Source organism: Mustela erminea, chromosome 10 (assembly GCF_009829155.1).
Source record: "Mustela erminea isolate mMusErm1 chromosome 10, mMusErm1.Pri, whole genome shotgun sequence".
In the NCBI taxonomy this organism is placed as follows: domain Eukaryota; kingdom Metazoa; phylum Chordata; class Mammalia; order Carnivora; family Mustelidae; genus Mustela; species Mustela erminea.
Genome location: NC_045623.1, coordinates 45,452,103 through 45,466,672, shown reverse-complemented (window position 1 = coordinate 45,466,672; position 14,570 = coordinate 45,452,103). Strand labels below are relative to the sequence as shown.

General features: G+C 35.2%; 1 protein-coding gene and 1 long non-coding RNA gene across 2 annotated transcripts in view; both read right to left on the bottom strand.

Annotated features, from left to right (window-relative positions):
* PIGK (phosphatidylinositol glycan anchor biosynthesis class K) overlaps positions 1–14,570 on the bottom strand; it is a 123,297-nt gene that overhangs the window by 96,531 nt on the left and 12,196 nt on the right. The gene's annotated exons all lie outside the window — the stretch shown is intronic.
* LOC116566931 lies at positions 3,141–3,494 on the bottom strand. Its single transcript, XR_004276051.1, has 2 exons — positions 3,449–3,494; positions 3,141–3,240 (listed from the first exon to the last, which is right to left on the bottom strand). It is a non-coding gene; the product is annotated as an uncharacterized LOC116566931 (long non-coding RNA).

Below are 14,570 nucleotides of genomic sequence, written 5' to 3'. Positions count from 1 at the left end.
CTGAAATGAGTAACCTCCTGCTTATGCTCAGGTCAAATCCTTAGAAACTAATATAAAAATATATGAGATATCTTTTCTCCAAAGAAATCAAATTATGTCCACAAATGTTAATTTCACTTACCTTTTTAACACTTCAGAAAGAATCAGATATAATGTGACAGAGAATTACTTTTTTTTAATCAATTCTCCATTAGAATACTCAGGACTTTCTTAGAAATACTTATTATTACCACCACTTTCCATGGTGAAATATCAAGTTTAGTATGACTTATTTTGTGGTCACTCCCATTGCTACCACCCAAACACTTACGTTTTTTCTTGGAGGCCACAGTTTACTCTTCTACACTTTTCTCTTCCTCTATCCCCACTTCAGTTTAAATCATACAAACTAGCAGGTGTATTCTAAACATCACAAACTCTGAACATATATTTATTGGTTGGAAAAGGGAAAAAGGTAAGAAGGAGAAAAGAAGTAGATTAAATTAGTGCATATTCCACCCCAACCCCCACCAGTTGCCTTCCTCCCTATTTCTCAGACCAACCTAGTACCCATCCTCAGTCATACAACCTCAAATGCATCAGGCATTTTATTGGTTCCCCCCAATTTTTCAATCTACTTTAGAAAACATCAGTGTAATAAATGGAAGGGTCAATAAAGATACATTAAAACCCCAAATTAATTTTATTCCCTCTCTTCCAGTTTCTACGTTTCCCTTCTTTTGGCAACTTCCCCTAACCTATATAAGTTCCTTCTGTCTCAAAATCAAAAATTTGTCTCAGTTCTAAGTCCCCTCAGTCTATGTTCCCTTTCTCCTTCATTCTCAGTCAACATCCTCCAGTCACTTTTCCTACTTCCTTGCTTCCCATGAACTCTTCAAACTATTAAAATCCTAATTCTACTCATCTAACTCATTAGGAACTGAGTGCACCTCTTACATGGCATTATTTTCTTGGCCAGCTCTTCTTGGGTTTCATGATTCCTCACTTTTCCAGTTTTCCAAACACTCCTATCTATCACACCACTTGTCTTCTTGATAGGATCCATTGGACATTCAAGATGACCACACTTGGCATCAAATTCAGTTAGAAGAAGAAAGAACAGGAAACATTTGCCAGTAAAGCAGGTAGACTTAAAAGATGGCCTTAAAAGATACCCATGTCCTAATCCCCAGAAACTGTGAATACATTAACTTTAAAGATAAAAGCAACTTTGCAGATGTGATTAAGTTAGGGATCTTGAGATGGGGAGGTTACCCTGAAGTATCTGGGTAAACCCATGTAATCACTGGGGTCCTTATAAGAGAGAGGCAAGAGGATCAGAGTCAGCAAAGGTAATGTGATAGCAGAAACAGACAACAGAACCATCATTAAAGATATTATGCTGATGGCTTTCAAAATGGAGAACAGGGCCATGAGCCAAGGAAAACAAGCACCCTCTAGAAGCTGGAAAATATAAGGAAACAAATTTTCCCCTAGAGCTTTAAGAAGGAACACAGATCTGATGACACATTTTGGACTTCTGATGTCCAAAACTAGTGTGCATTATTTTAAGCCATTAAATTTGTGGCTATTTGTGACAGCAGCAAAATATTAAAACTGCTAGACATTCCTCTTCCATGAGAGTACCCTCACGACAATCTATGGCAATATACGTAACTGTCCAGGACTTTCTCTTTCAAGTCTAAGAGGCTGTAGCTAACAGCATGGCACAAGTGTATATGTGTATGTGATCCTCCCAAGCTATTCTTTTTGGTGCCTCAGATAGTAACTCAAGGATGAGGTAGTGAGACTTATACGGGTGGGCAGAATATCCACTTTGGCTTAGAAACCTCACACCCAGCTACAGTCAACATCTTATGCAATACCTCCATAGACATACTTTTCAGGGTCCCTCCAAGGAACAAACCCAGTTAGAAAACTCCTCCCACTCAGAAAAGCCCAAAGGTATGGCCTTCTCAAGTACTTGTGATTGATTCATTGATTGACTTATTTGTCCCAGTCCACTTACAGTTATCTAATCAATTTTACCAAAAGCAATGTTGCCTACCTTTTTATATCCAACAGAATAGAGTTATAAAGTGAACAAAAGTCAATTTTTTTTATATTAGAAAAGGGCTTTGTTATAAACCCTTTATCCACACCCTAATATGTACTCTAGTTAGGCTCTCTTATTTGTAATGAATCACTAAAACTAGTTCAAAGAAGGAAGACGAATTATTAGCATGGCATATAATTCAATGAAAATTCAAGAAAAAAGCCTTACATAGACCAGATAGTAGTTTGAGACTGCAATAATAAAAACCTGTGAAATGTTATAGATCCCAGTGTTTTGCCACTCAAGTGACTCAGCTCTTCTACAAGCATCTGCTTCTTTCTCCTTTTCTTACTAAGAAGCATATTACACCTGCCTGGTTTGTATAGGCAACTCCTAACTCAAAATGGCTCAAATTACAAACCTGTACCCTTTTATGACCTTTCTTATGTTAATGAAGACTGTCACAGTAAAACTAGTATTCAGAATCATTAAATTAATGCCAAGTCAGTTGATGCTAGGCCAATGCAATAATCAGAAAAAAATGACAGGCTGATTCATGAAATTGTGGAATGATGCAAGGGAGCTGGGAATTACTCCCAGCTGAACTGATGAACCACCAAAATTTACCCCATATAGGTCTTCTTCTTCCATCTCATAAAAAAGGGCACTAAGGTTGAGAGAGATTAAATAGTTTGTCCACGATCAACAAACTACCAGGGACTTTTACAGGCCCTTCCCAGGTTTGCGTAAGGCCTGATGATACAGTAGGAAATAAAAGATGTAAACAGAAATTTCAGGCACAGCAAGAAATTGCCTGGATAGTAGGCAGAACTTCTGAATGACAGACAAGATGGCCCTTCCGCTGGTGACGGTTCTGGATTCCTCTGACCTGGCTGGTTTCTCACACTTCGCAGGCTGCACGAACTACCAAATTCAGGATCGCCATGGTAACAAACAAGTAGAGGAAAGCTGTAGCCACTTACTCATATTCTTATCTCACATATACTTTGCATTGCTTCTTTGTTGGTCTGGTAGCTATCTGAAGCAAAAGCAATGTAAGTCATCATTCCTGCCTACTTCTGAACTTAGATCAGACTTTGTAGTCTGGCCTGACTCTAGAGTTTGTACTTTTTTTTTTTTTTTAACCTCACCACGCTGTGCATTACATCTCCAGTACTTACCAATTTTATAACTGTAGGTTTATACTTTTTTTTTTTTAAAGATTTTATTTATCAGAGAGAGAAAGGGGAGAGAGCGAGCACAGGCAGACAGAATGGCAGGCAGAGACAGAGGGAGAAGCAGGCTCCCCGCCGAGCAAGGAGCCTGATGTGGGACTCGATCCCAGGACACTGGGATCATGACCCGAGCCGAAGGCAGCTGCTTAACCAACTGAGCCACCAGGCGTCCCTATACTTTTTTTTTTTAAGTAGGCTCCATGCTCAACGTGGAACCCAATGCAGAGCCTGAATGACTCTGAGATCAAGACCTGAGCTGAGATAAAGAGTCAGATGGCTTAACTGACAAGCTAACTAGGTGCCCCTGGAAATTGCACCTTTTGACCACTTTTACCCATTTTGCCCACCTCCTACCCCCTGCCTCTGGCAACCACTGATATGTTCCTTGTATCTATGAGCTCAATTTTTTTAAGATTCCACATATAAGTGAGATCATACAGTATTTGTTTTCCTCTCATTTATGTCATTTAGGGTAATGCCTCCAGAGGTCCATCTATGTTGTCACAAATAGCAGAATTTCCTTCTTCTGTAGCTAAATAATACTCCATTGTGTATACATACCACATCTTCTTTATCCATCCATTCTTCCATAGACACTTAGGTTGTTTCTACGTCTCAGCTACTGTAAATAAAACTACAATGAACACAAAGGTGCAGGTATCTTTTTGAATTAGTGTTTTCCTTTCTTTTGGATAAATACCCAGAAATGTAATTGCTGGATCATATGTTAGTACTACTTTTAACTTTCTGAGAAACTTTATCTTTTTCCATAGTGGAGGTACTAATTTACATTCCTACGAACAGTGCATGAGAGTTCTTTTTCCATATCTTTACCAACACTTGTTATTTCTTATCTTTTTGGTAATAGCCATTCTAATAGGTGGGAGGTGATAGCACAGTTTTGATTTGCATTTCCCTGATGACTAGTAATATTAAGAACCTTTTCATATACTTATTTGCCATCAGCATATCTTCTCTGGAAAATGTCTATTCAGATCCTCTGACCGTTTTCTACTGGAATTATTTCTTTTTTTTATTATTGAGTTATAGAGGTTCTTTATATATTTATACATATAACCCCTTATTAGATATGTGATTCATAGATATTTTCTTCCATTTGGTAGGTTGCATTTTCATTTTGTTGATGGTTTCCTTTGATGTACAGAAGCTTTTTAGTTTTATATAATCCCACTTATTGATTTCTGCTTCTCTTATCAAATTTAAAAAATCATCACCAAGACTGATGTCAGAATTTACTGCCAATGTTTTCTTCTCAATGTTTTATGGTTTCAGGTCTTACCTTCAAGTTTTTAATCCATCTGGAGTTGATGACTGTGTACAATATAAGTTGTGGTCCGGTTTTGTTCTTTTGCACGTTGCAGTTTCCCTAACATCACGTATTGAAGAGAACTTCCTTTCACCATTTTATATTCTTCACTTCTTTGTTGTAAATTAACTGACCACATATGTACAGATTTATTCCAGTGCTCTCAATTTTGTTCCATTGGGCTGCATATATTCCCATGCCAATACCATAGCGTTTTTGAGTATTATAGCTTTGTACTATAGTTTGAAATCAGGATGTGTGATGACTCAACTGTTTTTTTCTTTCTCAGAATTGCTTTGTCTATTTGGGGTCTTTTGGGGTTCCATACAAATTTTAGGACTGCTTTTTCATCTGTGAAAAATGCCACTGGAATTTTGATACAGACTGCACTGAATTTGTAGATTGCTTTGGGTAGTACGGTCATTTTAACAATATTAATTCTTCTAATCCATTAGCACAGAATATCTTTCCAATTATTTGTGTTCCTCAATTTTTTTCATTAATGCCTTATAGTTTTCAATGTATAGGTCTTTTACCTCCTTGATTAATTCCTAGGTACTTTATTATTTTTCGATAAAACTGTAAACAGGATTTTCTTAATTTCCCCTTTTGATAGTTTGCTATTAGTATACAGAAACAACAGACTTTTGTACACTGATTTTATATTCTGCATCTTTACTGAATTTGTTTATTAGCTCTAACAGGGTTTTGTTGGAGTCTTTGGGATCTTCTGTATTTACTATCATCTACAAAGAGTGTTTTACTAACAGCCTGTACTCTCAAATACTCTGCTAATTGCCTCCCAGATAAATTATGATTTCCTTACATTTACGTGATCCTTGGAAGCACCTGAATTTCAACTGACATAACTGACTATAAAACAAACATACAATAAGACTATTTTTTTTTAATTTGTTTATTTATTAATTTTAGAGAAAGAGAGTGAGAGCGAGAAAACACGTGAGCAGGAAAAGGAACAGAAAGGGAAAGAGAGGAATGGGAAAACAACCTCGAGCAGACTCCCTGCTGAACATGGAGCCTGATTTAGGGCTTGATCCCATGACCCTGAGGTCATGACCCCAGCCAAAATTAAGAGCCAGACACTTAACCAACTGAGCCACCAGGTGCTCTAAGACTATGTAACAAGGTAATCACAAATACCCAGGAAATCAAGTTATCGCATGTTCTGATATAAATACTAGGTACAACACCAGTAGGTTCACTTTATTGGAGGTACCAAAGTGAAAATAAAAATAACTTTCTAAGTTATCTTCAAATTGAAATAGATGAATAGCTCTAGAGAAAGCTTGTAATGACAAAACTCTGAAGATGAGCTATTATAATTTTGGTAAGGTTATTAGATTATTGTTTACATTAGTAAACTAAGTATATTATCATGCAAAAATCAGCTTCATAAAGCGTATCAACATTTATCTTTATTTTTAATTAATTGCTTTCACTTATCCTTTTTAATATTTTACTTATTAATAATGATGAATTGGACAACATAGTATAATATAATCACTATAACCAGAATTCTAGTGTTACGTCTGCCACCAAATAGTTGTTAACCTTAAACATCACATTACCTCTCAGGAACACATTTTTTTCATGGACAAAATAAAGGTTTCTCTGGATTACTAATTTTGAGGTCTTTAAACTAATTTTTATCCTCAAATTTTCAAATATGAAAGCTTTTGAAAATTTATTTACTTGTTTATTTTTTAAAAGATTTTATTTATTTATGTGACAGAGAGACACACAGTGAGAGAGGGAACACAAGCGGGAGGAGTGTGAGAGGGAGCAGCAGGCTTCCCACTAAGCAGGATCAAGCCAATGTGGGGCTCAATCCCAGGACCCTGAGATCATGACCTGAGCCGAAAGAAGGAACTTAACTACTGAGCCACCGAGGTGCCCCAGATTTTGAAGATTTAAAAGAAGTTTATGGCTGGGACAACTGGATGGCTCAGTTGGTTAAGCAGCTACCTTCAGCTCAGGTCATGATCCCAGGATCCTGGGATTGAGCCCCACGTGGGGCTGCCTGCTTAGCAAGGAGTCTGTTTCTCCCTCTTCCTCTACTCCCTCTCTCTCTCTAAAATAAATAAATAATCTTTTTAAAAAATTTATGCTAAAAAGATTTGAAAGAAAACTGTCACTGTAGATTTTATGGCTATGAAAAAAAGAATTTATAGTTAAATTATTAAAATTAATACAGTTCAGCAGGTTGCTAGAACAATATACAAAAGCCAACTGTATGTGCAACAGAAGAAAAGTGCTTTTTAAAATGGTACATTTACAACAGCAACAACAAAAAAATAAGACAACTAAAAATTCTACCAAAAATGTTTATGGAGAAAAATTAAAAATGATAAAACTTAGTTGAAAGCTGTTAAACACATAATTACATGGAGATATACCTTATATATAAATAAAGATTTAATGCCATAAAGAAGCCTATTCTAAGTTCATCTAAAATTTACTGCAATGCAAATCAAAATCCCAACAGAGTTTTTTAAGAATTTGGCAAGCTGATTCTAAACTTAATATGGAAGAAACAAGACCCCAAAATAGCCAAGACGATTCTAAAAAATAACAAAGTCAAGGAAATCAAGTTACCAGATAAGAAGCTAGTTTCAGTAATAAAAACATTATGGTATTAAGAAATAAGCACCTCGGGCGCCTGGGTGGTTCAGCTGGTTAAGCAACTGCTTTCGGCTCAGGTCATGATCCTGGAGTCCCGGGATCAAGTCCCACATCGGGCTCCCAGCTCCATGGGGAGTCTGCTTCTCCCTCTGACCATCTCCTTGCTCATGCTCTCTCACTGTCTCTCTCTCAAATAAATAAATAAAATCTTTAAAAATAAATAAGCACCTCTTGCTTCTTTGACATCCCAAAATCTTCCTATGTCTACAAATCAATAAAGAAATTACCCCTTTGCTCCATAAAATCCTTCACAGTCTTCTTAGTCTGTCAAATGGTTTATAACTATTTAAAGATAAGAGCACGATGCCAGTGGCCTAAATGTTTTTTACCCTGGTCACTATTCTCCTCCCTAGAGCACATTTCAACTTAGCTATTCTAAATGTTCCTCTCTTCAAGATATTATACACTTCACGCAAACATCCTGTGGAGTGGCAGACAGATCAGCTGCCAAAGGTAAGAATAAAATGACAGATTGTTAAGGATTCATAAGTATCTATATTCAAACACTATTATTTATATTTTTACAGAGTATACAAGAAAAAAACATTGGAAAGTGACAGGAGGCAAGAAGCAGAACAAAGTCATGAGTTAGTATTATACCTTGACAATAACTACAATATATTGCAAATTATTTACAAAGCACAATTACTATAGTTCTAGTCCTTTTGTACATAAAAATTAGACAAAATCATAGGATAAAAATAGTAAGAATAAAATTTTGAACATATACTTATTTATAAAATTGTATAAATTAATTGCAATGTGTTTTTTTTTTAAAGCACTCAGTGACCTCCCTGTACAGAGTACTCTACGATGTTCTACACAGTAACACAAAGGAAAGAAAGACATACGGGTAGGAAAGGAGAGCACAGAGGATTTAAAGTGTTTTAAATGTAATAAATGCTCAAAAATATGTATGTAAATACATATAGAGAAAAATGAGAGTGACTAAATATTATGTAGTAGGTGCCATAATGAATCTACAAATGAACATAGTAAATTGGAATTAACAAAGCAGTAAGACTGAAGGCTGGATGAACATTTTGGATTTTTCAGAAAGGCAACAGAGAGTCACTGCAGGTTCTTGATCGTGGGAGTGAAAACATGAAAGCAGTGTCTGAGAAAGAATTCTAACAGCTGTGTGTAGGATGAGTTGGAGGGAAAAAGAGACCAGAGACAGGGAATAAACAGCTACAAAGCTGTTGAAGTACAGAAGCATGAATTATAGCTACAAAGCACGACGATGTACAGAAGCACAAAGTACGTGACACATCACATAATAAAAACTAAGACAACTAGAAACTGTGCAAAAAATGAGTAAATGAGGAAATAGGAGAGGCATTCCTTATATTTATTAAATTAAAACTTTTATAACACCTCAGTACTACATTCAACATGTAGACATAGGTCTTTTAATTTAATAAGGTATTAAATGATCAGTGTGCATAATAATACCAATCTCTATAGGACTGGAATAAGAATAAAATTGTTATTATTAAAAGAATTCTCTAATTGTAAATGTTACATAAATATTCTTTTTGCAGTTTCTTAGGGAAGAGTTAGTTGTGATATAATGGAAATGCTCCAGCCATAAAGTTGAAAGATCTGAATTCAAATTCTGGTTCTAATACATAATGGTAATTTTAGTGGACCTTAAGCAAGTCATTTAACCATTCTGAGTCACTATTTCTTGTCTCTTCTTTTTTATTCAAGTATAATTAACATACAGTGTTATATTAGTTTCAGTTACACAATATAGTGATTCAACAATTCTATACATTACTTAGCGCTCATCACAGTAAGTGTGCTGTTTAATACCCTTCACCTATTTTACCCATTGCCCCCACCTGCCTCCCCTCTGGTAACCAGAGTCTGGGTTTTTATCTCTTTTTTTATTGGTTCATTTGTTTCTTAAATTCCACATATGAGTGAAATCATATGGCATTTGTCTTTCTCTGACTCATTTCACTTAACATATATCTTCAAGATCTTTCCACGTTCTTGCAAACAGCAAAATTTCATTCTTTTCTGATGGCTGAGTAATATTCCACTGCCTATATATATCTACCATTTTTTAATTCATTCATCTATAGATAGACACATGGGCTGCTGCTATATCTTAACTATTGTAAATAAAGCTGCAATGAACCTCAAGGTGCATATATCTTTTCAAATTAGTGTTTTTGCTTTCTTTGGGTAAATATGGTAGTTCTGTTTTTAGTTTTTCAAGGAACCTCCATACCATCTTCCATAGTGGCTGCACCAGGTTGCATTCCCACCAGTGGGTGCATGAAGCTTTTTTCCATGTCCCTCTCCACACTTGTTATTTCCCATTTTTTTATTTTAGCCACTGTTAAAACTGTGAAGTGAGATCTCATTGCTGTTTTGATTTGCATTTCCTTGATGATTAGTGAATTCAAGCCTCTTTTCATGTGTCTGTTGGTTGTCTATATGTCTTCTTTGGAAAAAAGTCCATTCATGTCCTCCGCCCATTTTTAAATTGGATTATTTTTGTGTGTTTATGTGTTGATTTGTATTTTCTTTATATATTTTTTATATTAACCCCTTATCATTTGCAAATATCTTCTCCCATTCAGTAGGCTGCCTTGTAGTTTTGTTGATGGTTTCCCTCACTGTGCAAAAACTTTTTATTTTGGTGTAGTCTCAACAGTTTCATTTTGCTTTTGTTTTCCTTGCCAAAGGAAGTATAAATACAAAAATGTCCTATGGTTGATGTCAAAGAGATTACTGCCTATGTTTTCTTCTAGGAACTTTATGGTTTCAGGTCTAGGTCTCTAAACCATTTTGAGTTTATTTTTATGTATGGCATAAGTGGTCCAATTTAATTCCTTTTCATGCAGCTGTCCAGTTTTCCCAATACAATTTGTTGAATAGATTCTCTTATTCCCATTGCATATTCTTGCCACCTTTGTCGCAGATTAGTTGATCATATAACTGTGGGTTTGGTTCTGGGCTGCCAATGCTGTTTCACTGATCTATGTGACTATTTTTGTGCCAGTACCATCCTGTTTTCATTACTAAAACTTTGCAGTATATCTCAAAATCTGGAATTGTGACACCTCCAGTTTTGTTCTTTTTCAATATTGCTTTAGCTATTCAGAATCTTCAATTGTTCCATATTAAATGTTAGGATTATTTTTTTTAATTTCTGTGAAAAATGCACCAACAGCATTTTGATAGAGGCTGCATTATCTGCAGATTGCTTTGGGAAGTATGGACATTTTAACAATACTAGTTCTCCCAATCTATGAGCATGAACTATCTATTTGTATCTCACCTTCAATTTCTTTCATCAATATTTTATAGTTTTCAGAACACAGGTCTTTCTTTCACTTCCTTGATTGTTTATTCCTAGGCATTTTATCCTTTCTGGTGCAATCGCAAATGGGATTGTTTTCCTAATTTCTCATTCTGCTACTTCATTATTAGTATATAGAACTGCAAAATTTCTGTATACTGATTTTGTATCCTGCAATTTTACTAAACTTATTTACCAGTGTTAGCAGTTTTTTGTTGGAGTCTTTCAGGTTTGTATGTATAGTATCATGTCATCTGCAAAGAGTTAAAGGCTTACTTCTTCCTTACCCATCTGGATGCCGTTGACTTCTTTTTCTTATCTGATTGCTATCCCTGGGTCTTCCTTCCAGTTCTAGGTTGAATAAAAGTGCTAAAAGTGGACATAATTTTCTTGTTCCTGATCTTAGAGAAAAAGCTTGATTTTTCATCAATGAGTATGATGTTAGACATTGGTTTTTCATACATGGCCTTTATTATGTTGAGGTATGTTCCCTCTAAACATGCTTTGTTGACAGTTTTTATCATAAACGGCTGTGGTACTTTGTCAAATGCTTTTCTGCATCTACTGAGATGACTATATAGTTTTTATCTTTTCTCCTGTTAATATGATGTATCATGTTGATTGATTTGTGAATATTTAACCACCCTTGCATCCCTGGAATAAATCCTACCTGATCATGGTGAATGACTTTTTAATGTTATCATGGTTAATGACTTTTTAATTATCGAATTCAGTTTGCTGACATTTTGTTGAGAATTTTTGCATCTATGTTCATCAGAGATATTGCCTATGGTTTTCTTTTTTCGTAGTATCTTTAACTGGTTTTGGTATCAGGATAATGTTGATCTCATAGAATGAATTTGGCAGCTTTCCTTTCCCTTCTAATTTTTGGAAAAACTTGAGGAGAATACTTATTAGCTCTTTATTTTTTCTAAAGTCTTCATTTTTAAGTAATATCTACACCCAACTTGATCTTGAACCCATAACCCCAATATCAAGAGTTGCACACTCCAACTGAGCCAGTCATGTGCCTCTTTAAATGTTTGGCAGAATTCACCTGTGCAGCTGTCTGGTCCTGGACTTTTGTTTCTTGGGAGTTTTTTGATTACTGATTTAACTTCACTGCTAGTAATCTGTCTGTTCAATATTTTTATTTCTTCCTGATTCAATTTTGGCAGATACATACATCTAGGAATTTATCCATTTCTTTTAGGTTGTCCAATTTGTTGCCATATAACTTTTCATAATATTCTCTTATAATCCTTTGTATTTCTGTGGTGTTGTTTCTTATTTTTTTATTTTTTTTAAGTACTCTCCACACCCAGTGTGGGGTTTGAACTCATAACCCTAAGACCAAGAGTCACATGACAGAGAGAGCAAGGCACCCCTGTGATGCTGGTTATTTTTCCTCCTTCACTTCTGATTTTATATGAGTACCCCCCCAATCCTTTTTTTATAAGTCTGGCTAAATACTTATTAATTTTGTGAACTTTTCAAAAACCAGCTCCTAATAAAATCTTAAAAAAAAAAAAAAAAAGGTCCTGGTTTCATTTCTGTTCTATTGTTGTTTTGTTTTGTTTTTAGTCTCCATCATTTATTTCTGCTCTAATCTTTATTATTTTCTTCCTTCTACTGGTTTGGGGATTTGTTTCTCCTTTTTTTAGGTCCTTTAGTTATAATGTTAGGTTGTTTGAGATTTTTCTTGTTTGTTGATGTAGACCTATATTACTGCTAACTTCCCTCTTAGAATAGCTTGTGTATCATCCTCAAGATTTTGAACCATTGTGTTTTCATTTTCATTTGTCTCCACATATTTTTTTAATTTCATCTTTGATTTCTTGGTTGGCCCATTCCTTGTTATGTAGCAAGTTATTTAGCCTCCATCCATTTGTCTTCTTTTTGTGATTCATTTCTAGTTATAAAACTAGAATATAAAACCACTGTGGATGGAAAAGATGCATGATATGATTTCAATCTTTTTGAATTTGCTGAGACTGTATTGTGCCCTAATATATGATGTATTGTGGAGAATGTTTCATGCGCATGTGAAAAAAATGTGTATTCTGATGTTTAGGGATGAAATGTCCTGAATGTATGTTAGATCCATGTGGTCCAATCTGTCACTCAAAGCCACTGTTGCCCTGTTGATTTTCCATCTGGGTGCTCTATCCACTGATTAAGTAGGGTGTTAAGGTCCCCTATTATTATTGGACTACTATCGATATCTTCCATTATCTCTGTTAATAGTCGCCTTCTGTATTTTGGTGCTCCATGTTGTGTCCATAAACACTTAAAACTGTAGTATCTTGTGGAATTGTTCTCCTTATCATTAGGTAGTGTCCTTCTTTGTCTCTTGTTACAGTCTTTGTTTTAAACTCTATTTTGTCCAATAAAAGTACGGCTACCCCAGCTTTCTGTTCACTTCCACTTGTGTGATAAATGTTTCTCTATCCTATCACTTTCAATCTGCATTTGTCTTTAGGTCTGAAGTGTGTTACCTGCCGACAGTACATAAATGGGTCTTGTTTTTTATCCAGTCACCCTATGTCTTTTGATTGGAGCATTTAATCCATTTACATTAAAAATAATTGTTGATAAGTATATCCTTATTGGCATTTTGTTCCTTGTTTTATGGTTGTTTTGGTAATTCTTCTCTGTTCCTTTCTTTTCTTTTTCTCTTCCCCTATGGTTTGATAGCTTTCTTTAGTGATATTCTTGAATTTCTTTCTCTTTATTTTTTGTATGTCTATTACAGGTTCTTGATTTGTGATCACCATTAGGTTTCTAAATAACGTCCTATGCCTATAGTAGTTTATATTAAGTTGATAGTTGCTTAAGTTTGAACCCATCCTAAAAGCACTAAATTTTTACTTCCTCTCCCCTCATTTTATATATATGAGCCCATACTTTACATTCTTTCATTTTGTGAATCCCTTGACTGATTTTTATAAATAGATTTTATTGCTTTTGTGCTTTAACCCCTGTACATGTTTTATAAGTGATTTATCTATTTTTATTATTTGCAATTACCTGTAATGTTTTTTCCTTTCCTAATTTTTTTTACTGAGTAACTATTTTCAAAATGTAATACAAAAAAAATCTCTCATAAAGGCCTCAAGGAGTAATGAAATAAGCCATTAGAAAATCACTACATAGTATCTGAATTACTGTGGACGGTGAATGTGTTGTAAGGAGTGTGAAGAAGGAAGCCAGAAATAGGAGCCCATTTTGTCTGACCTTACTAGAGGGAAAACCACAACTATTTTCAAAGAACCATAAAAATCATCCCCTTCTCCACATTATTTTAGTGAGTAAAAAAATTCTCTGAAATATCTTATTAATGCTCCATTTTAGAAAATGCCCTCTGATGTACAAGATCTAAGCCACGGCAGCTTAAAAAACAATGGTCAAAAGTTACACTGCCAACAGGACTTTAAAACCAACAACAAGGGGCACCTGGGTGGCTCAGTGGGTTAAAGCCTCTGCCTTCGGCTGGGGTCATGATCCCAGGATCCTGGGATCGAGTCCCGCATCGGGCTCTCTGCTCGGTGGGGAGCCTGCTTCCTCCTTTCTCTCTGCCTGCGTCTCTGCCTACTTGTGATCTGTCTGTCAAATAAATAAATAAAATTAAAAAAAAAAAAAAAACAAGAGGCAATCCATGATTTTTTCCCCTTAGGTTACAGATACAAGAATTCACATTCTTAATTCTAATATTTATTATTTTAAAAAGAAGTAAAAAGGGACATGGGACCCCCAAAAAAAGCCCAGCCCAAGGGAACTTAAATAGTGGAAAGGTAGGGAATAAGTAAAGTTGAAATTTATTTATCTTAAGCAAGACTTTTATAGATTATCTGATAGAAATTAATGAATTTAAAGTTCCTTGGTGAGATCACCCCACCAATGGATTCCTAAAGTATGAGTTAGGGAATAGTTTATAAAATTAACTGCAGA